At 50.4% G+C, this 24075-nt stretch overlaps 1 non-coding gene across 1 annotated transcript; it reads left to right on the top strand.

Annotated features, from left to right (window-relative positions):
- The first annotated feature begins 9291 nt into the window (after window positions 1-9291).
- LOC120701635 lies at window positions 9292-9398 on the top strand. The gene has a single exon (XR_005686200.1). It is a non-coding gene; the product is annotated as a small nucleolar RNA R71 (small nucleolar RNA).
- Window positions 9399-24075: the final 14677 nt, after the last annotated feature.

Below are 24075 nucleotides of genomic sequence, written 5' to 3'. Positions count from 1 at the left end.
TTCAGCTCCCGATAATCGACACACATCCTCTTCGAGCCATCCTTCTTATCTACCAGCAACAATGGAAAAGCCCAAGGAGAGAAGCTGCGACGGATATAGCCCTTGGCTAGCAACTCATCAATAGTTTTCTTGACCTCTTCATGCTCTATAGGTGCCATGCGGTAGGGCCGCTTTGCAATAGGAGCTGTGCCAGGCAAGAGATCAATACAAAACTCAATGGCGCGTTCAGGCGGCATACCTGGCAGATCATCCGGAAAGACATCCGGGAATTCAGACACCACGCGAATACCGTCCGTGGGTCTAGCCTCCATCTGATGAAGAAATCCAGAAGGCTCTACTGCACTGATAACAACCTCTTGGCCACTGGAAGCCGATAACAAGACTGTCCTCTGAGCACAATCTATCCGAACTCCCCATTTGGCCAGAGTCTCCATTCCCAGAATGACATCAATGCCCTTGGTGTCTAGCACCATCAGATCAGTACAGAACTCTACTCCCCTCAAAGAAACACTGACTCTCGGGCAGTAAGTGTGAGACCTCAACTGTCCTCCCGGTGAAGATACTAACAGGCACCTCTTTAATGTGCTAGTATGAATACCATGATGCTCGACAAAAGACTGAGTAATGAAAGAATGCGTAGCACCAGTATCAAAAAGCACTGTAGCTGGATATGAATTAACCATGAACGTACCAATAACCACGTTGGGAGCCTCGGCCGCTGACTCGGCCGTCACGTGGTTCACCCTGCCCTGTGCTGGCGCCCTGGGCTGAGCTGGGCGCCCCTGCTGTCCCGCCTGCGCCTTCCGGGGGCAAGCGTTGGCGTAGTGCCCCGGCTGGCCGCAGTGAAAGCAGGTGCGAGGAGGTCCCTGAGCCTGCTGTCCTGTAGGAGCTGCCGGACGTGGAGCCTGCGGTGCCGGTGGAGCCGGTGGAACACGAGCCGGAGGTGCCGGTAACCTCGGGCCCTGACCTGCCTGCTGCTGTCGAGGCGGGTACTGCTGCGGTGGCCTCTGCTGGTACTGCTGAGGAGGCCGGTACTGCTGCTGGTACGGCTGAGGCTGCTGGAGTCGTGGGCGAGTGTTGCTGCCGGAAGCAACGGGGACAATCTTCCTCTTCTTGTCCTCCATCTCCAGGTGCTTACGCTCAGTGTTGAGCGCACTGTCAACCAGATGGTTGAAGTCGTCGAAGCGGAGGTTGAGCAGCGCGTACTGGAGGTAGTCCTCAAGACCCTCCATGAAGTGCTCCTGCTTCTTGCGGTCATCCGCAACCTCGGCAGGGGCGTAGCGTGCCAGCTGAAGAAAACGATCACGATACTCCGTGACCGACATAGTCCCCTGAATTCACAAAGACAGATAGATATCGGAAGATTAACTCAAGATTCATAGGGATAGAACAAGGGGCATTAGCTCAAAAGAAAACGCTGAATGATTATACTTAAGATTACCTGCTTCAGTGCAAGGAACTCCTTCTGCTTCATCTTCATAACGCCCGCGGGGACGTTGTGGCTGCGAAAGCGCTCCCTGAACTGGAGCCAAGTGAGAGCCTCGCGGTCATGGACCGGGTGGGACTCCCACAGTCCAAAGCTGCCCCTCGCAGCTGTCCTGCTGCGTACAAGACGCGCTCACGGTCATCGCACTGGGCGATGTCCAGCTGACGCTCCACTGCACGGAGCCAGTCGTCAGCCTGAAGGGGGTCGGACGTGTGAGAGAACGTCGGCGGGTGACCCCTCAGGAACTCAGCACGCCTGTCGCGAGGCTGCGGCGGTGGAGGAGGCGGAGGCTGAGTGTGAGCGTGCTGAAGAGCCTGAACAGTGTTGTTCAGGGTAGCCATCATCTGCATCTGGAGCTGGAAGTACTGCTCCGGAGTCAAGGGTGGAGGCATCGGGATCCCAGTACCCTGGTTGTTCTGACCCTGCTGCTGGCCAGAACCGGAACCGGTGCTCCTGGTGTTCACCATCTGATTTGAACAAAAGATTTCACGAGTAAGGATATTGCAGGAATAAACTCAGATGGATATGATAACTCTTTGCGGAAAAAGATTCAGCCATGATAAAGTAGACAGGATAGAGTTGACTGTTTTACCCCCAACGATCTAAGTCATTTTATTAATTAGTTAACTTTAACTTCTGAGTGATTTTCTTTAAGCAAATTTAAACTACTAAGCTATGCAATCAGTCAAAAATCCAAATCAAACATGTAGCATAATAACAAGCAGACAATTTTCACGACTTAGCCGAGTTTAGCAAAAGACTCGACTAACACAACGCGTCGCAGAACGTGCTATCGTGTTATTATAAAAAGGTCACCTAGCTAACTCATGGTGGTCAGATGACTGATTCAGGCCAAAATCTACGAAAACTATTCTTCAGAGATAGAAATCAAGGCAAGAAGGGTAAAAAGTCAAAGAAGTCAAGGGGTATAATAGTAAAATAGTTTCAGCAGTCAAGGATTGGTGAGAAGAAGTCCTAAAACTCGACCAGTTCTATCTAGGCTTCGTCCTACAGTCGATACGGCTCTGATACCACTCTGTAACACCCGGTTTATAAAAGAACATAAACCGAGCAATCATATACGTGCCAGGATCAAGTCACACGTATATACAACAGAATGAACAGTATATCATAGCACATATCACGTAAAAAGACATAATAAAGCGAATACGAATGTTAATTATTACAATAATGACAAAAATGTCTGATACAGCGGAAGCGAAGTACAAAATACGAATAAAGCTCTCCGAAGCTGAAGCAGGGCGCCACAGGGACGTCGACTGGGAGACGAAGCACCTAGAAGTCCTCGTAGTCCTGGTAGCGCTGGACGAACTCCCTCGTGTCGGCAGGAACTGAGCAGCAGTAGCGTAGCCAAGAGGAAAAAGTAGAGAAGAGGCAAGAGTGAGTACACAACTTGTACTCAACAAGTATAACACAAACTATGAGGCTCTAGGCTGGCTGACTCAACTGCATTAGCTTTTAAGTGTTGGCAAAATTTTATTTAAGCTATTTACTACGAGTTGATGAATTACCATCTACCCAGTTACATAGTAATTAATCAAATTTAATTATACTACTACTGAGATCCAAACCAAGACCAAGCCACCAAGGTAACCCCGAGAAGCACCTCCCTCGTCGGAAGGAGATAACTTCACTAATCAAAAGGAGGATCTGGGCCGCTCATAACCGTGAGCACGGCTAGTATACCAGTTTTACACTCTGCAGAGGTTGCACATCTTTACCCACAAGTCGTGAGCTACGCCAGTTGTTCATCACACTTCCTTAGGTGAGATGGCCAGCGACTCACTACGAGGCCTTTAAAAAGAATCTCGTTGGTAAGGCGTAACCGCGAGAGTTAGGTCGGCGACGATGGGGCCCACCTCCGGGGGTACAAGCACAGGAGCGCAATCCAAGCACAGACCAAGCCGGAGGAGCAGGGACCATTGAAGCTTACTACTCTTGCCCCGCAGGTAAGTTACTCCAAACCAAAAAGATCTAATTATTACGCCAAGTCTATCCCATTCTAGCCTTGTGGCTGTTGTCCCAGGTTGTCGCTCTATGAACCGGTCCTTATGGAGAGTGGCCAACCAGGCAGTAAGCACCGTGCTGGCCCCCTAAACCATGTTTCTAAAAAAAAAACATCTTTTAACGAGACGTGAGCCACTCAAGCCACACAGAGTGCCACTCTCAGCATTAAGTTCAAGTAAACCATTAATCAATTTAATTAAAAAGGATCAAAGTGTGTTATAGCGCAGCAACCTAGCACAACTAACCAAAATGCAACCCAAAGGTATATATAAAGGATATAAAGTGGCTAGGAAATCCTTAAAGGCATACAGTATTAAAATGCAGTATGAAAATGTATTTAAAAGTGATAGGTTGTTCATGTTATACTTGCCTTCCTCGTACTGCTCCTGCTGCTGCTCAAAGTGCTCCGAAGACGGCTGCTCCGGGTACTGGTACTGGGGCTCCTCAGATGGATCAACGTCTACTCACGAACACATGGCCAAAACAATGCACAATAATAAGCATACAAGCAAACATTAACAAAAACTAAGAAACAGTACAACAATACATAAAAACAGCGCAAAAAGCTACTCTAGAACTATTCTACGCGTTACAACGATCGCGTGGACATAAAGAACGCTAAAAACGGAGCTAAAACGCATTTTCTGGGCTAAAAACAAGTTCTAGGGGCTTATTTGTAAGAAAACTGGAGTTCCAGGGGCTTTTCTACAAAAACCAGGGACTGAAACGTAAATAAAGGTTAAACTCAGGGGCTAGCGCATAAAAACTCAGGGGCTGGACTGCGGGTTTGAAAACTGGAAAAGTCAGGGGTTAAAGCGTAAAAGGAAGGGCATACTTGGAAATACTTCTCACCAGAGATGGACTGCGGGTTGAATTCTAATAAACTGAGGGGCTCTTTAACAAAAGTACCGGCCGAACCGGTATCTTTGATCCCAGACCGTTGGATCTCGATCCGACGATCCGGATCTAGCAGGGATGCGATCTAATCTGGGCCCTAGGTTCCGGATCGGACGGCTCTTAGGCGATTGGGTGTGGGGCGGCGGCGGAACGCGCCGGCGTGCCCTGTTCCGCGGCGGCGCAGCATAGGGCTCGCCGGAGTTGAGAAATCCGCCGCTACAGGGACCTAATTGGGCCGGGGTTTGGCCGTGGAGCACCGCCGTGGCATGAGTAATCCACAGGCGGGCTCGCCCAGGAGGTGCGGGGTTGGGAAAAGGCCCCTCGACGGCGAGGGCGGCTCGGCGGACACGGATCCCGCCGGAGCTCACGTCTACGCGAAACTAGGTCTCGATTTTGAACGAGAAGGGGTAGGGAGGGTGCTACTAGTGCTCACCAAGGGCTCTTGGCGGGCAGGGACGCAGTGCGGTGGCGCCGGCGTCGGAGTTCGGCGGCGTCGCACGGCGGAGCACGATGACGGGGTTGCTGGAGGGGAGCTCTGGTCCTCTTGGTCCTGCGGGTCGACGCGCGATGTCCCTGTGCTGAGTCCAAGGGGATCAGGCGGGCCAGAGATGTTTCGGCGGCGAGGAAATGCGGTGGTTCCAGAATTTACCGGAGTGGGGTCTCAGGCACAATTCCGGCGGAGTTCGGGTCGATCCTTCGATCAGGTGGCACGGAGATGTACCGAACGTCGAGGCGGAGCGGGTGCGGGGGTCCTGGCGGCCCGGGAGGTAGCGGAAGGGCGAGTTCGGGGTGACGCAGAGCCCTTGCGCCGGTGAGGCAAAGCGGCGGCCGGGGCTAGGGTTTGCGGGGCGGCGCTGCGGTGTGGGGATGGGGTTCCTGGGGGGTGCGGCTGGGTGGTTAAGAGGCAGGGCCAGGCGGGGATTGCGGCGGGGCGCGGCTGGATGAGAATCCCGGCAAACTCGCCGGTGACTTCGGGCATTCGTTGCGCGGCGGGGTGAAAGGGAAGGGAAAGGGGGCTCCTGACGGGTGGGGTCGGCCTGGCAGCGGAGCGGGGAGCGCGGGCGGGCCGGGCGCGAGGCGGAGGCAGGCCGCGGGGCGGGCGTCGCGCGGAGCCGGGCCAAGCGGGAGGCGAGCGGGCTGGGGAGAAAAGGGAGAGCGGGCTGGGCTGCTGCTGGGCCGGAGGGGGCCCGCGGGAAGGGAGAGGGGGACCTGGGCTGAGGTGGGTTTGGGGTTTGATGGGTTTGGGTTTGGGCTGGGTTCTTTTGGGTTTTGGGCTAGCTCTAGGGTTTGGGCTCCTTTTCTATTTTCCTTTCTCTTTTCTATTTCTACTACAAACAAAGTTTGAATTCAAATCAAAATTTGAATTCAAACCACACTCAAATAAAATTATGCACCCGCATGAATGCAACAGAAATTTAAACCTATGATAAATTTTAATTAATTAAGGAACAAAAATTAGATTAAATGCCAACTAAACACAATAAACCTTAGAAAATTTAACTAAAGCCAATTAATTTATTAATAAATACTGAAATTTAAAATTAGGGTGTTACACGCCCCCAACTTCTTCTGGTGGGCTGTCTTGGGCCTTTTTGTCTGATCCACACTGGGGTTGACCTGTCTTGACTTGTTTGAATTGGGTTCTTGCATCACTTTTGGTCCATCTGAGCTTGAATCGACGCTCTGATAATTTCTGTGATTTTATGCTGGGCCAAAGTGTGCTTGTAACCTGCATATTAGCTTGAAAACACAACTTTAATATTCTAAAAGGTAAAGTGTGATTTAGGGACTTTATTGGATAAGGATGCGTGTAAGAAATGCAAACTCTCCCGATTTTCTGATCAAGTTGATGCCTGGAAATGATCGTTAGTGAGCGTCAACAAGATCCCCCAAGCTGTCCTTTGCTCGTCCCGAGTAGAACAAATCAGGTTGTTGATCAGAAAATCACTTTGACTCGTACCTTACCTGTCATGTCATAGTCTGAAGCAAAGGGATTCATCTATAAGCTTAAATAAGTCGGTTAGCTTACCTTTGCTCAATTACCTTACTCCTTCATGGGGCTTTTTAGCTATCTCCTTGTCTTGGGCTATTGAGAGTCAGAACGGTGCATAGAGTGATACTTACTTGTTCATAGATCCGCAATCCATCTGGAGATACTTTTTTGAAAGAATTTTGAAAACATGGCAAAGCTCCTAGGATAACTCTCTCGAGGCACTCATCTTGTATTTCCTTACCAGGGCAGTATCTGCCTTTGATCTTCCCTACTACTACAAGCCTTTGTGGAGCTCAAGGTAGGATAAGAACAGGGCACACTTGTATTCTATTTATTGTAAAGTCAAAGAGAGGATCCATGGAGAAACAAGTCATGCAATCTCGATCAAAAGGTGCAAGTGTATGAGTGGATGGATGGATATGACTTACTCCTTGAGGTAGTGGCTTTTCTCTCTCGAATCATCCCTATGCCTCTTTCTTTTTTTTGAGACATGGCTACCCCTTTTTCTTTCTCTCTTTTTTTTTTGGGTCATGCTTCTTTGGCATGCCATCTTTTGTCTTTTTGGGGCAACCATAATCTGACTTTATTTTATTTCAAGGATGTTCTACGAGAGAAATCACCAAGACATGGAGCATTTATTATGTGGAATGAATGGGTGGTGGTGCCAATTCCCAATGTAGGAATGTAGCAATTGGATGGGACGTGTATGTGCATATGATTGAGAAAGCATGAAAAGGATCTCACTAGGGTCACACAATTTGACAAAACTCAACAGAATATCATGCAGCATATGTGTAAAGGATTTTTCATGGAATATGACATACAACTCTGGTAGGACATTGCATATCGTTGGGGAACTTGCCTCTTTTTATTTTTTTTAAAACAACTCCAGACTTCAAGCATCACTAGAACAAGCTTGCACAACCTTATTTACCATATCTGAACTCGCACCAACTTAGACTTGAATCAAGCATACGCAACCCATAGAACTTTCAGGTTCATTGACAAAATATTTGCATAACCAGCAGATTTAAACTCAAGAGAACTCTTATTTTCAAACTAGGCATAACAGACATGATAGAGCAAAGCAAAACTCATCCTTTCAACTTATCAAAAGGAGTTAAAACATTCTTACCGCGCATCATGAAAAAGGGAAATAAAGCAGTACATTTTTATTCTGTTTTTGAGAGTTTTTTATCAAATTTTATTAAAAGCAAATAAAGGGATACAGTTGACTTAGGGGAGGGGACCTCCCCCAAGCTAGCTCTTGGTTTAGGGTCCAAAAAGCAGGACCTTTCTCCATACCTGATCAGGTTGAGGTCGTTTCGTCCGTACCTGGAGAAGTAGTAACGGTCGATGACATCTTGTTCTTCTTGCGCCACACCTTCTTGGTCTTCTTTGGTGGAGTAGGCGGCGCAGGAACAGGATCCTCGGATGTAGGATAGACAATTTTCAGATCTTCCCATACCGTGTTGGTGATGAAGTCAGGGATCTTCTGGTCGTCTTCCACTGGCTCGGTTGGTGGAGCATGAATTTCCCAATCCTCCCAAGCTGGCTTGGAAGGGGGATGATAATCTTGATCATCCCAACCTGGCTCCGCCCATAGCCCTTGTTTCTCACTATCCTCATGAATCAAGAATACCTCCCTCTTGTTCTGGAACTTGAATTTCATGGTCTTTCCCATGATACGGAGGCTGATTCTTCCTGTCCCCACATCAATTCTGGTGTTTGTATCCTTGAGGAATGGTCACCCCAGTATGAGCGGAATTCCAAGATCTCCTTCCATATCAAGGACTACAAAGTCCACTAATATGTAGGTATTCTTGACTTTCACCATTAACCTTTCCACAACTCCTTCAGGATATCTTATCGTGGAATCCGCCAGCTGAACACACATAGTGGTAGGGGAAATTGATGGATAGCCTAACTTCTCGAAAGTTACCTTGGGCATGATGTTGATGCTAGCTCCAAGGTCACAAAGGGCGTGATCAAATTCATAATCAAAGATTGAGCAACTGATCACTGGGGTTCCGGGATCTTCTCTTATTGTGGCTGGCAACTCGCCCCACGCACCTCTTATTGGGTGTGTGAGCTTTTCTGCATAGCTGGGGGTGTTATGCTAAGTGGCTCTTTCCACATAGCATTGATGACATTTACGCTCTCTAGAGTTGATTCGGGTTGTCCTGGAATCTTCCCTAGTTCAGCAGCAGGTGTAGCAGCAGCTAATTGAGCCAATTGAGTTTCTAGCGCCTTATTGAAACTCAACTGGTTCTTCATAGCCGTGGAGAATCCGTCCATCTTGGCATGGATGGTCTCCATAGATTTGTCTGTAGCGGCCAACTTCTTTTGAAGGGACTCATTGATCTTCGCTTGGCCATAGACAAGATCTCTCAAGGTAGGCTGGTTAGGACAGAAAGAATTCGAATTCCCATTACCTCCTTGGTAGTATGGGCGTGGTTGATTCCACCCCTGACCTCCTTGTGGACGAAACCCATTATTGCCATTGAGGAATAAAGCTTCTTCTTGGGTTTCTGGGCAATTATCGCCCGAATGTCCAACATTCCCTCATATCTCGCATGTCATGCGAGTTTCTAAGGCTTGAAGTGTTTGCAATTGAGCCTTATCTTGGGAATAATCCTCAAATTTCATGAGGAGGACATCAATCTTCATAGCGAGCATGTTGGCCTCCTTAACGGAGTGCATACCTCACTGGCATGGTTGGAGGCGATCATCGCTCCAACCTTGGTTGGAAACCATCTTCCCGATTAATGATGTAGCTCTTTCAATGGTTAGCGAGAAGAAAGCTCCACCCGCAGCGGCATCCATATGATCACGGGATGATTGTGTCAACCCATTGTAGAAGTTCTGTAGAATGAGCCAATTATCCATTCTATGGTGCAGACACGCTAGAATGTACTCCTAAAGCCTCTCCCAAGCTTCCGGAATTGACTCATTTGATGCCTGTTGGAAGTTCGAAATCCGACCACGAAGAGCATTGGTTTTGCCTGTCGGGAAAAACTTCGAGAGGAACTCCTTGGCACATTTGTCCCAAGTATCCACAGTAGCCTTGTTAGCATAAAACCATTGCTTCGCTCCCCCAAGAGAGAGAACGGAAACAGACAGAGCCGAATAGCATCTTGCGATACACCCTTGATAACAAAAGTACTGCAGAGCTCCAAAAACTGCTGGAGATGAGCGCTGGCATCCTCATTGGCCTTGCTACAGAATGGGCTGGCCTGCACCATCGTAATGAGACCTGTCTTGATCTCAAAATTTTCTCCTCCGGTGTTAACCTCGGGCCCAGTAGGGACCTGGTTAGCAGACGGAGCCGAGTAATCATGGAGTGTCTTCTGGGCCATAGCTCTAGGAGCTGACGACAATGCGATGACTGGATCGACTGCCGAGAGTGAGATCTGAGGAGGTACGATACGGGGTCGAACTCTTCTCAAAAGTGACTCTAGATTGGAATGAAAGTTTTGCGGCAGGTCAAAACTGGTCATACACTATCCTGTTTTCACATCAACAAAGACAAGAAAACAAAGCCAATTTAGCCTATTTAGCAAGCGAATACCAATTTCGATTTTGTTCACAACTTTATCTATATATTTCACTCTGTGCCTTCCCCGGCAACGGCGCCAAAAATGCTTGTTGGCGCCTACCAACGACACCAGCGATGACGCCCGCAGACGCTAATTTGGGGCGGCAGTATTTCATGAACCACAAATAAATCTGCAAGCGTATGGAATACCGCTGTATCATTTTACCCGGGAGTATACCGGAGTGTCATTTATATTTCCGCAGGGAAGGCGGTGAGTGAGAGAATAAATAGATTAGTGGGTGAACTCTATCTAGATTGAATATTCTCATGCATAAACAGGGGTAAGATAATAACATGGTAGGAGATAGTGTGACACACACACACAAACTACCCTCTTGGATAAATAAAAGATAAAAGAAAGATAAAAGATGCTTTAGGCCAGGAGCAAGGTAAAAGTCAGAGCTCGAGTCAGCTGTGCTAGGCTAGCTATATCTACACTTTCTCATTGGTTAGCTCGTCAGAGATTAAACTACACAACAGGGAGATCGCTATCGAAGCGACGGGAGGAGCCCGTACACCCCTGCGACTTTATGTACCTCCTACTCCCTATACCGAACGTGGATGATTACTAAAAGGCTTGGACATGGCTGTCACCACCTGCCGGCTACCTCTACAAACCATGGGTATAGTTGACATCCAGCAACACTTAGCTAATCTAGACACCATGTCTACACTAGTAAGGGATACTCTAGTGTCCCGCGCGGAGCCCCCACCATTCGGATGGACAGACATCACACTAGAGCAATCATACGAATACTGGAGCAGTTGATAGAGTTCTAAGAACAAAAGACTAACCATCTCCAACACAGGGCGATCATACAATGCAAGCATGGAATGATAACACAACCATATCAAGAAGCATATATCCGATAACTCAGAACATACTTCAAGCAGATATTGGTAACCATAGTCTAATTCTATTACAAACGACCGAATATTACAAGAGAGAGAGCTAGAGATGAACCCATACCAGACTCTCGAGCAACTCCGGTGACTCGATGACTCCTAGACTTCTCCTAAACTCCACTAAGCCTAAAGACTATGCAAGGAATGCAAGAGAGGAGAGGTGAGTGGGGTGTGTGTGTGTTCTATTCTCCACCCCCTTGTATTTATAGCAGGGAGCCATGGGGTGAAGCCAGCACAACCGACATAGGGGACCAATGGGGAAGCGCCACGTGCTGTGGTTGAGGCGGTGGGGCCCACGGGCCAGGTCGGCCGACCAGGTAGGTCGGTCGGCCTGCCCGGGCCACCAACCACCCCCAACTTCTTCTGGTGGGCTGTCTTGGGCCTCTTTGTCTGATCCGCGTTGGGGTTGGACTGTCTTGACTTGTTTGAATTGGGTTCTTGCATCACTTTTGGTCCATTTGAGCCTGAATCGACGCTCTGATAATTTTTGTCATTTTATGCCGTGCCAAAGTGTGCTTGTAACCTGCATATTAGCTTGAAAACACAACTTGCATATTCTAAAAGGTAAAGTGTGGTTTAGGGACTTTATTGGATAAGGATGCATGTAAGAAATACAAACTCTCCTGATTTTCTGATCAAGTTGACGCCTGGAAATGATCGTTAGTGAGCGTCAACAACGCTACCAGCAGTCCCTGCGATGATATCAGGCTCAGAAGGTTCGACGCTGAGACCTCAACAAGGGAGACCTGGAGTTGAGACTCCGGCAAGACAACCGAGGGCGCCACAAGCTCACCCTGCTGTGGCAAGGCCCGTACATTATCGCGGAAGTCCTAAAGCCTGGCACCTACTCGGGGGTTGCGGCAAGGCCCGTACATTATTCGAGGCCCCCCGCTCGGGGGCTGCGGCGCCGTACTCGGCATCGCGAACCTCCCCGTCTTGAGGGCCATGGTGGGCGCCAGCAGGGTGGTCCGGGCGGTAGGGACTCTCATGCTGAGCCGAGGGAGGAAGGCGTCAAAGCCAGGGAGAAATAGCACGCGAGAAAGCAGAAAACAAGCGGAGGAAAACGCACCCTGATGTGGCGTCGAGCTTGCGCTTCTTCGAGCCACTCTTCGGGGCCCGCGACGACCCGCTGGCTCCCACCGAGCAACCACTGGATGTCACGCCAGGGCCGGTTTAGCCCCTCGGTGGTGACGTTCGTTTGAGGGTCCCCGCGTCCGGCTATGTGGGCGATCCCTCGGCCGTCGACTGCATGCGCATGTCCTCGCCCTCGACCTGGACCCGGGTCTCGATGCTGGCTCCACGCTGGCCCGGAGACCGGCCCTCGGCCCTCTCTGTGTCGGATTCGGGCCACATCGAGTAATCGACTTGGCCCGCCACTGCCGAGGACGAAGACTCCGGCTCCGGCCTGGAGTCGGGCATCGGGATGGGCCTTGCCCTCTTTCTCCCGCACTCGGTTCTCCTTGTCCCTGGCCTCTTTCTCGTCCCTCTTCTGGTCACGACGCCTCTTCTCCGCGTCTTTTTGTTCCTTCTTCCTTTCCGTGAACTCACAGTTCACGGCTCGGACCTCGGGGAGCGGAGGGACAGAGGGGTATCCCTTGCGGCTCACCCCCTGCCCACTTGGATATACCCCTTGTCGGGGCACATTGGGAGCCTCCATAGATCCCCGTGGCCACCCGCGGGGTGGGACACCGCCCGGATGGCTCTCTGCGAAGCAACCTCCTGAGAAAGCAGCTTCGTCGCCATCCGGGTACCCTCGAACGGGGCGTCCTCCGTCATCCCAAAGAGAGGGAGCTTCCTCTCCATGAGAGGAAGCACCCTCCGTTGATGAAAGCGCGCAATGACGATGGCCGCGGTCAGCCCCTTGTTCGCCAGACGGCGCAGGGCGTCGGTGTACACTTTGAGCCTCTCCTGGCGCTCGAGGGGCGATACCCCATATGACCAGGCATCCGGCTTCTCCAGTAGCACCTTCCCGGTCTATGCCGGGAGCTGCCCGTCATTGTTGCAAAGGTAGAACCACCCTCGGTCCCACTCGCTATTGTTAGTTGTCATTTTGCGGGGAATGTAGAGGTCCTTCCTTGACACCCGCAGCTGAAGCGTCAGGCCCCCACCATGGACGGGCCTCCGCACCCCCTGCGTGTTGAACTCGGTGTAGAGCTCGCCCCGAAAGTGGTGTGTAACACCCTAATTTAAATTTCAGCTTTTATTAATAAATTTTATTTAAATTTCTAAGGGTTATTGTGTTTAGTATGGCATATAATCCAATTTTGTTCCTCAAGTAATTAAAATTTTATCATAGGTTTAATTGTTGGTGTTGCATTCATGCTGGTGCATTAATTTAATTGTTTGAGTGCTAGTTGTGAATTCAAATTTGAATTTGAATTCACCTAGTTGTGTGTTAGTTTGAATTAGAAAATAGAAAATGAGAAATAGAAAGGAAACCCAGCACCCAAACCAAACCCAAGCCCAGTCCGGCCTGGCCTCCTCTCCCCTCTCTTCTTTCCCCGCGGCCCACTTCGTCCCCGCGGCCCGGCTTGCTTCTTTCCCCGCGAGGCCCAGCCAGCGCCAACCAACACCGCGCGGCCCAGCTTCCCTCCTCCCCTCCCTTTTCCCGCTCGGCCCGACCCAGATAGCCAGCACATCTCCGCACGCGGCCCACACTCCGCAGCCAGCAACTCGTCCCCGCTCGGCCCGTTTCACCCGCACAACACGCGCGCGCCGCTGTGTCTCTGCCAACACGGGCCCATAGTTCAGTCCCGTCCCCTTCCTCCGGATCCCCGCCCGCGCAACGTCCACACCCGCAATCTCCGGCGCAGCGGCAGGGGATCCCCTTCTGCAACTATACCTCGCGATCCCCGACGCTCGCCCTTTAATTGGCCCCAGCAGACCCCCCTGCACCCTCACCCCACGCCAAAGGCCGCCACAAACCCTAGTCGCCGCACCAGTCCAGCTCCGCCGCGCGGAGCCCTTGCGCCACCGCGACCACGCTGCACCGCCGCACCGGAGTCCCGGCCGGGCCGCGCAGCAGCCTTGCCACGACCCCAGGAGCACCACCGATGTTCCAACCTCGACCCCGACCCTCTGCGTTGCCGGAAATCGCAAGGCGGGCAGCTCAGGTGAGCTCAGACCGCCATGGCAATTCCACGCCGCCGTCAACGCTCCGGCCGCCCTAACCCTGTGTGCATCCTCGCAGCAACATCACGAGTCGAACCGCGGGATCTAGAAGCCAGAAGGACCACCACACCGCCCTGTCCGCAAGCTCCGCCCTGACCACGCCGCCGGTCCTCGTCGCCGACCGCCCCTCGCTGCAGCTCCGGCCATTTTGGGCCCTCGGTAAGCACCCCCGAGATCTCCCTATTCTGTTGCGCTAGTTTTTGCAGGACGTAGCGCCCTTTAGGTGTCCGAACGCCCGCTTGCCGGCGAGTTCGCCGCCGCAGTGCCGCCTCCACCTCCGCGCGCTCCGTTCCGCCCGCTGCACCCTGCGCTAGTAGTCCCAGTAGATCACGCGTGCCCCGGGCTTGCTCCAGAGCCAAACCGCGACCCAAATCGGCCACGGGAACGCCAGGATGGCCTTCTCCGGCCGAGCGCCGCCGCGGAGCTCTGCTCCGGCAGTGTTCCGCCGCCCCTCACGCCCAAACCGCTAAATCCGTCCGATCAGGAGTGTGCGGCCACGATTAGATCGAAAGCCCATCAAATCCGAGCCATCCGATCCAGATCCAACCGCCCAGATTCAAAGATACCCCTTCGACTGGAAGTTTTTCTAAAGAGACCCCCGACTTTCCCGATATCAACCCGCAGTCCACCTCTATTCAAAAGAAATTGCAGTTTAGTCCAGAAATTAGCGCCCAGCCCCCTGAACTCTTTAGAATTTGAACCCGCCGTCCTTGGCTGCTATTTTTGCAAGTTAGACCCTAGAGTTGTTGTTTCATTACTTAGTTTTAGCTCTAGATTTCACGTTCTAGATCCGTTTTAGGTGTTCTATATGTCCACGCGATCGTTGTAACGCGTAGAGTAGTTTTAGACTAGTTTAGTGTGCTGTTTTTATGTATTGATGTACTATTTCTTAGCTTTTGTTAGTGTTTGCTTGTATGCTTATTGTGTGCCTTGCTTTTGGCCATGTGTTCGTGAGTAGACGATGATCCATCTGAGGAGCCCCAGTACCAATACCCGGAGCAGCCGTCTTCCGACTAGTTTGAGCAGCAGTAGGAGCAGCACGAGGAAGGCAAGTATAACATGAACACCACCTATCACTTTAAATACATTTTCATACTGCATATTAATACTGTATGCCTATAAGGATTTCCTAGCCACATTTGTCCTTTATATAATTACCTTGGGTTGCATTTTGGTTAGTTGTGCTAGGTGCCGCGCTATAACACACTTGGTCCTTTTTAATTAATTTGATTAATGGTATATGCAACTTAATTCTGAGAGTGACCCTCTGTGTTGGCTTGAGTGGCTCACGTCTCGTTAAAATATGTTTTGTTAGAAACATGGTTTAGGGGGCCAGCACGGTGCTTAGTGCTTGGTTGGCCACTCTCCATAAGGACCGGTTCATAGAGCGACAACCTGGGACAACAACGCTACCACAAGACTGGAATGGGACGGTTTTGGCTTACTAATTAGGTCTTTTTGGTTTGGAGTAACTTACCTGCGGGGCAAAGGGTGGTAAGCTTCAATGGTCCCTACTCCTCCGGCTTGGTCTGTGCTTGGTTTGCGCACCTGTGCTTGCACCCCCGTGAGGTGGGCCCCATCATCGCCGATCTAACTCTTCGCGGTTATGCCTTACCAACGAGATTCTTTGTAACGGCCTCGTAGTGTGCTTGCTAGCCATCTCACCCAAGGAAGTGTTATGAACAACTAGCGTAGCTCACGACTTGTGGGTAAAGATGTGCAAGCTCTGCAGAGTGTAAAACTGGTATACAAGCCGTGCTCATGGTCATGAGCGGCCCAGATCCTCCTTTTGATTAGTGGGGTTATCTTCCTTTGACGAGGCAGGTTTCCCCGGGTGGCTTGGTTTGGTATGGTTTTCAGTAGTAACATGATTAATTTTGATTAATTACTATGTAACTGAGTTTATGGTAATTCATCAACTTGTAGTAAATAGCTTTAATAAAATTTTGCCAAGACTTAAAAGCTAATGCAGTCAGTCAGCCAACCTTAGAGCCTCATAGTTTGTGTTATACTTGTTGAGTACAAGTTGTGTACTCACTCTTTCCTACTCTACTCTTTTTCCTCTTGGGGACACTCTACTACTGCTCAGTTCCTGCCGAGGCGAGGGAGTTCACTCAGAGCTACCAGGAGTACGAGGACTTCTAGGCGTTCGTCTCCCAGTCGACGTCCCTGTGGCGCCCTGCTCAGCTTCGGAGAGTTTTTATCGTATTTGTACTTCGCTTCCGCTGTATCAGAAATTTTTGTCATTAATGTAATAAATAACATTCGTACTCGCTTTATTATATCTTTTTACATGATATGTGCTGTGATATATTGTTCATTCTGTTGTATATACATGTGACTTGATCCTGGCACGTATATGATTGCTCGGTTTATGTCCTTTATAAACCGCGTGTTACAGAGTGGTATCAGAGCTGTATCGACTGTAGGACAAAAGCCTCGATAGAATTGGTCGAGTTTTAGGACTTCTTCTCTCCAATCCTTGTCTGCTGAAACTATTTTACTATTATACCCCTTGAATTCCAATACTTTTACTCGTCTTGCCTTGATTTCTCTTTCTATAGAATAGTTTTCGTAGATTCTAGCCTGAAATCAGTCATCTGACCACCATGAGTATGAGCTAGGTGACCCTTTTATAGTAATACGATAGCACGTTTTGCGATGCGTTGTGTCGAGTCGTGTGTTAAACTCGGCTAACTTGTGAAATTTGTATGCTTGTTATTATGCTACATGTTTGATTTGGATTTTTGGTTGATTGCATAGTCTAGTAGTTAAATTTGTTTAATGAAAATCAGTATTAAGTTAAAGTTAATTAAATAATAAAATGAGTTAGATCGTTGGGGGTAAAACCGTCCACTCTATCCTGTCTACTTTATCATGTCTAAGTCTTTCTTGTAGAAAAATATCGTATCCATCTGAATTTAATTCTACCATATCCTTACTCATGAAATCTTTTGTCCAAAAATCAGATGGTGAACACCAGGCGTGGTTCTGACTAGCAGGGGCAGAACAATCAGGGGCAGAACAACCAGGGTACTGGGATCCCGATGCCTCCACCTTTGACTCCGGAGCAGTACTTCCAGCTCCAGATGCAGATGATGGCTACCCTGAACAACACTGTTCAGGCACTTCAGCAGGCTCACACTCAGCCTCCGCCTCCTCCACCGCCGCAGACCCGCGACAGGCGTGCTGAGTTCCTGAGGGGTCACGCGCTGACGTTCTCTCACACATCCGACCCTCTTCAGGCTGGCGACTGGCTCCGTGCAGTGGAGCGTCAGCTGGACATCGCCCAGTGCGATGATCTGGAGCGAGTCTTGTATGCAGCAGGACAGCTGCGAGGTGCAGCTTTGGACTGGTGGGAGTCCCACCCAGTTCAGGACCGCGAGGCTCTCACCTGGCTCCAGTTCCGGGAGCGGTTTTGCAGCCACAACGTCCCCGCAGGCGTTATGAAGATGAAGCAGAAAGAGTTCCTTGCACTGAAGCAGGTAATCTCAGATATAATCATTCATCATTTCCTTTTGAGCTAATACCCCCTTGTTCTAACTTTCTGAGTCATGAATTAATCCTTCGATATATATATCTGTCTTTTTCACTTCAGGGGACTATGACGGTCACGGAGTATCGTGATCATTTTCTGCAGCTTGCTCGCTACGCCCCTGCCGAGGTTGCGGATGACCGCAAGAAGCAGGAGCACTTCATGGAGGGTCTTGAGGACTACCTCCAGTACGCGCTGCTCAACCTCTGCTTCGACGACTTCAACCATCTGGTTGACAGCGCGCTCAACACGGAGCGCAAGCGCCTGGAGATGGAGGACAAGAAGAGGAAGATTGTTCACGTTGCTTCCGGCAGCAACACCCGTCCTTGCCTCCAGCCGCCCCAGCAGTACCAGCATCAGCAGTACCGGCCTCCCAGCGTACCAGCAGAGGCCGCAACAGTACCCGCCTCGACAGCAGCAGGCAGGTCAGGGCCCGAGGTTACCGGCACCTCCAGCTCGTGCTGCTCCATCAGCTCCGCCAGCACCTCAGGTTCCACGGCAGGCAGCTCCTCCTGCCGGATAGCAGGCTCAGGGACACCCTCGCACCTGCTATCACTGCGGCCAGCTGGGGCACTACGCCAACTCTTGCCCCCGGAAGGCGCAGGCGGGACAGCAGGGGCGCCCAGCTCAGCCCAGGGCGCCAGTACAGGGTCGGGTGAACCACGTGACTACCGAGTCAGCGGCCGAGGCTCCCAACGTGGTTATTGGTACGTTCATGGTCAATTCATATCTAGCTACAGTGCTTTTCGATACTGGTGCTACATATTCCTTCATTACTCAGTCTTTTATCGAGCAACATGGTATTCGTACTAGCACATTAAAGAGGTGCCTGTTAGTATCTTCACCGGGAGGACAGTTGAGATCTCATACTTTCTGCCCCAGAGTTAGTGTATCCTTGAGGGGAGTAGAGTTTAGTACAGATCTGATGGTGCTAGACACCAAGGGCATCGATGTCATTCTGGGGATGGAGACTCTTGCTAAGTGGGGAGTCCGGATAGATTGTGCTCAGAGGACAGTCTTATTGTCGGCTTCCAGCGGTCAGGAGGTTACTATCAGTGCAGTGGAACCTTCTGGATTTCTTCATCAGATGGAGGCTAGACCCACGGACGGTATTCGCATGGTGTCTGAATTCACGGATGTCTTTCCGGATGATTTGCCAGGTATGCCGCCTAAACGCGACATCGAGTTTTCTATTGATCTCTTGCCTGACACTGCTCCTATTGCAAAGCGGCCCTACCGCATGGCACCTATATAGCATGAGGAAGTCAAGAAGACTATTGATGAGTTGCTAGCCAAGGGCTATATCCGTCACAGCTTCTCTCCTTGGGCTTTTCCATTGTTGCTATTAGATAAGAAGGATGGCTCGAAGAGAATGTGTGTCGATTATCGGGAGCTGAATGCAGTTACCATCAAGAACAAGCATCCACTGCCCCATATTGAGAATCTCTTCGATCTGCTTCGTGGTGCTCGTATATTCTCGAAGATTGATCTGCGTTTGGGTTATTTTCAGCTGAGGATCCGTCCTGAGGATATTCCGAAGACAGCATTCACTTGCAAGTACGGGCTATATGAGTACACGGTCATGTCCTTCGGCTTGACTAATGCCCCGGCTTTCTTCATGCATCTGATGAATATGGTTTTCATGGATTATCTGGATGTCTTCGTGGTGATCTTCATTGATGATATTCTGATCTTCTCCAAGGCAGAGGAAGAGCATGAAGAGCATATGAGGCTCGTGTTGCAGAGATTGAGGGAGCATCAGCTGTATGCTAAGTTCAGCAAGTGCGAGTTCTGGATTGACGAGGTTCCATTCCTCGGTCATATCAACTCCAAGGGAGGTATTGCAGTTGATCCGAGCAAGGTGAAGGATGTGCTCGAGTGGGAGACACCGCAGACGGTGAAGGAAGTCCGGTCATTCTTGGGCTTAGCAGGATATTATCGGAGGTTCAATGAGAATTTCTCCAAGATCGCGAAGCCTTTGACTTCCTTGCTAGAGAAGAATGCGGCATTTATATGGACTGATGAGCGTCAGATGGCCTTCGATGAGCTGAAGAAGAGGTTGACTACGGCGCCAGTCCTTACTCTGCCAGACCAGAGCAAGACGTTCACGGTGTACTGTGATGCTTCGAAAGATGGTCTTGGTTGTGTTCTGATGCAGGAGGGCAGAGTGATTGCTTATGCTTCGCGGCAGTTACGTCGGCATGAGCTGAACTATCCCACTCATGATCTTGAGTTAGCCGCAGTTGTGCATGCTCTGAAGATTTGGAGGCATTACTTGTACGGGCAGCAGTGTGATATCTACACTAATCACAAGAGCCTCAAGTATATTTTCACGCAGAATGAGCTGAACATGCAGCAGAGGAGATGGTTAGAGTTAGTCAAGGACTATGACCTGGAGATTCACTATCATCCGGGTAAGACCAATGTTGTGGCAGATGCTCTGAGCAGAAGAAGCTATGTCAACATGGCCGTTGCTTTCTAGATACCTCCAGAGTTATGCGAGGAGTTTGAGCAGTTGAGTTTGGGTTTCTTGCATCATACTTCGAGTGTAGCATTCGAGGCAGTACCCAATCTAGAGGCAGAGATCAGGCAGCATCAGAAAGAAGATGAGAAGCTGCAGGAGATCCGTGAATTGCTCAAGAAAGGCAAGGCTCCTCATTTTAGAGAGGATGATCAGGGTACCTTGTGGTACAAGAACCGGATCTGTGTGCCAGATGTGAAGGATCTCTGGAAGTTGATTCTGAGTGAGGCTCATGATACAGCTTATTCTATTCATCCGGGCAGCACGAAGATGTATTATGATCTCAAGGAACATTTCTGGTGGTATGGGATGAAGCGTTCAGTGGCAGAGTACGTGGCTATTTGTGACACCTGTCAGCGTGTCAAGGCTGAGCATCAGAGGCCAGCAGGTCTGTTACAGCCTTTGAAGATTCCAGAGTGGAAATATGAGGAAATCACTATGGACTTCATCGTTGGATTGCCTCGTACTCAGAAAGGGTACAACTCTATATGGGTACTAGTGGATCGTCTGACGAAGGTTGCTCACTTCATCCCAGTGAACACTACTTACTCCGGTGCCAGACTTGCAGAGTTGTATATCTCTCGGATTGTCTGCTTGCATGGTGTGCCCAAGAAAATCATATCAGACAGAGGATCTCAGTTCACTTCACGGTTCTGGGAGCAGCTCCATGATTCGTTGGATACGAAGCTGCGTTTCAGTACCGCCTATCATCCTCAGACAGATGGGCAGATGGAGAGAACCAACCAGATGTTGGAAGATATGCTGAGAGCTTGTGCCATTCAGTATGGTACTAGTTGGGATAAGTGCCTGTCGTATGCTGAGTTCTCCTACAACAACAGCTACCAGGCTAGTTTGAAGAAGTCCCCCTTCGAGGCATTGTATGGCAGAAAATGCAGGACTCCTCTCTATTGGGATCAGATTGGTGAGAAGCAGCTCTTTGGCCCTGACATTATAGAAGATGCAGAGCAAATGGTACAGGCTGTGCGAGAAAATCTGAGGATTGCACAGAGCAGGCAAAAGAGCTATGCAGATGGCAAACGGAGAGATCTGACATTCAGTGTTGGTGATTATGTGTACTTGAAGGTGTCTCCGATGAGAGGAATCCGCAGATTTAACGTCAAGGGGAAGTTAGCACCTCGGTATGTTGGTCCATTCAAGGTGCTAGAGAGGAAAGACGAAGTTGCTTATCGCCTGGAGTTGCCCACCAGCCTCTCAGGAGTTCACGATGTCTTCCATATATCACAGCTGAAGAAGTGTCTGCGAGTACCCGAGGAGCAGGCACCACTGGATGGAGTAGATGTGCAGGAAGATCTGACTTATATTGAGCATCCGGTGAAGATTCTGGAGACATCAGAAAGGGTTACTCAGAACAAGCGCATCAAGATGTGCAGAGTTCAGTGGAGTCACCACAGTGAAGCTGAGGCTACATGGGAACCAGAAGGTGAGCTAAGAAAGACATATCCAGATCTCTTTGCTAGCCAGCCCAGCTGAATCTCGGGGACGAGATTCCTATAAGGGGGTAGGGTCTGTAACACCTTAATTTAAATTTCAGCTTTTATTAATAAATTTAATTGGCTTTATTTAAATTTGTAAGGTTTATTGTGTTTAGTATGGCATATAATCCAATTTTGTTCCTCAAGTAATTAAAATTTTATCATAGGTTTAATTGTTGGTGTTGCATTCATGCTGGTGCATTAATTTAATTGTTTGAGTGCTAGTTGTGAATTCAAATTTGAATTTGAATTCACCTAGTTGTGTGTTAGTTTGAATAAGAAAATAGAAAAGGAGAAATAGAAAGGAAACCCAGCCCCCAAACCAAACCCAAGCCCAGTCCGGCCCGGCCTCCTCTCCCTTTTCTTCTTTCCCCGCGGCCCACTTCCTCTCCGCGGCCCGGCTCGCTTCTTTCCCCGCGAGGCCCAGCCAGCGCCAACACCGCGCGGCCCAGCTTCCCTCCTCCCCTCCCTTTTCCCGCTCGGCCCGACCCAGACAGCCAGCACATCTCCGCATGCGGCCCACACTCCGCAGCCAGCAGCTCGTCCCCGCTCGGCCCGTTTCACCCGCACGACACGCGCGCGCCGCTGTGTCTCTGCCAACACGGGCCCACGGTTCAGTCCCGTCCCCTTCCTCCGGATCCCCGCCCGTGCAACGTCCGCGCCCGCAATCTCCGGCCCGCAATCTCCGTCCCCTTCCCCAACTATACCCCGCGATCCCCGGCTCTCGCCCTTTAATTGGCCCCAGCAGACCCCCCTGCACCCTCACCCCACACCAAAGGCCGCCACAAACCCTAGTCGCCGCACCAGTCCAGCTCCGCCGCGCAGAGCCCCTGCGCCTCCGCGACCACGCCGCTCCGCCGCACCGGAGTCCCGGCCGGGCAGCGCAGCAGCCACGCCACGACCCCAGGAGCACCACCGAGGTTCCAACCTTGACCCTGACCCTCCACGTTGCCGGGAATCGCAAGGCGGGCATCTCAGGTGAGCTCGGACCGCCATGGCAATTCCATGCCGCCGTCAACGCTCCGGCCACCCTAACCCCGTGTGCATCCTCGCAGCAACATCATGAGTCGAACCGCGGGATCCAGAAGCCAGGAGGACCACCACACCGCCCTGTCCGCGAGCTCCGCCCTGACCACGCCTCCGGTCCTCGTCGCCGACCGGACCTTGCTGCAGCTCCGGCCATTTTGGGCCCTCAGTAAGCACCCCCGAGATCTCCCTATTATGTTGCGCTAGTTTTTGCAGGACGTAGTGCCCTTTAGGTGTCCGAACGCCCGCTCGCCGGCGAGTTAGCCGCCGCAGTCCCGCCTCCACCTCCACGCGCTCCGTTCCGCCCGCTGCAGCCCCGCGCTAGTAGTCCCAGTAGATCACGCATGCCCCGGGCTTGCTCCAGAGCCAAACCACGACCCGAATCGGCGACGGGAATGCCGGGATGGCCTTCTCCGGCCGAGCGCCACCGCGGAGCTCTGCTCCGGCAGTGTTCCGCCGCCCCTCGCGCCCAAACCGCTAAATCCGTCCGATCAGGAGTGTGAGGCCACGATTAGATCCAAAGCCCATCAAATCCGAGCCATCCGATCCAGATCCAACCACCCAGATTCAAAGATACCCCTTCGACTGGAAGTTTTTCTAAAGAGACCCCCGACTTTCCCGATATCAACCCGCAGTCCACCTCTATTCAAAAGAAATTGCAGTTTAGTCCAGAAATTAGCGCCCAGCCCCCTGAACTCTTTAGAATTTGAACCCACCGTCCTTGGCTGCTGTTTTTGCAAGTTAGACCCCAGAGTTGTTGTTTAATTATGTTTAGACCCTCGGTTTTTGCAGAAAACCCCCAGAAACTTAGTTTTTCTCGCAGATAAGCCCCTAGAACTTGTTTTAGCTATAGATTTCACATTCTAGCTCTGTTTTAGGCGTTCTATATGTCCACACGATCGTTGTAACACGTAGAATAGTTTTAGACTAGTTTAGTGTGCTATTTTTATGTATTGATATACTGTTTCTTAGCTTTTGTTAGTGTTTGCTTGTATGCTTATTGTGTGCCTTGCTTTTGGCCATGTGTTCGTGAGTAGACTGTGATCCATCTGAGGAGCCCCAGTACCAGTACCCAGAGCAGCCGTCTTAAGACCAGTTTGAGCAGCAGCAGGAGCAGTACGAGGAAGGCAAGTATAACTTGAACACCACCTATCACTTTAAATACATTTTCATACTGCATATTAATACTGTATGCCTATAAGGATTTCCTAGCCACATTTATCCTTTATATAATTACCTTGGGTTGCATTTTGGTTACTTGTGCTAGGTGCCGCGCTATAACACACTTGGTCCTTTTTAATTAATTTGATTAATGGTATATGCAACTTAATTCTGAGAGTGACCCTCTGTGTTGGCTTGAGTGGCTCACGTCTCGTTAAAATATGTTTCGTTAGAAACATGGTTTAGGGGGCCAGCACGGT

The sequence above is a fragment of the Panicum virgatum genome, chromosome 3K (genome assembly GCF_016808335.1).
Source record: "Panicum virgatum strain AP13 chromosome 3K, P.virgatum_v5, whole genome shotgun sequence".
NCBI classification, from domain to species: Eukaryota; Viridiplantae; Streptophyta; class Magnoliopsida; order Poales; family Poaceae; genus Panicum; species Panicum virgatum.
Note: the sequence above shows the minus strand (reverse complement) of the source record. Positions and strands in the feature narration are given on the sequence as shown.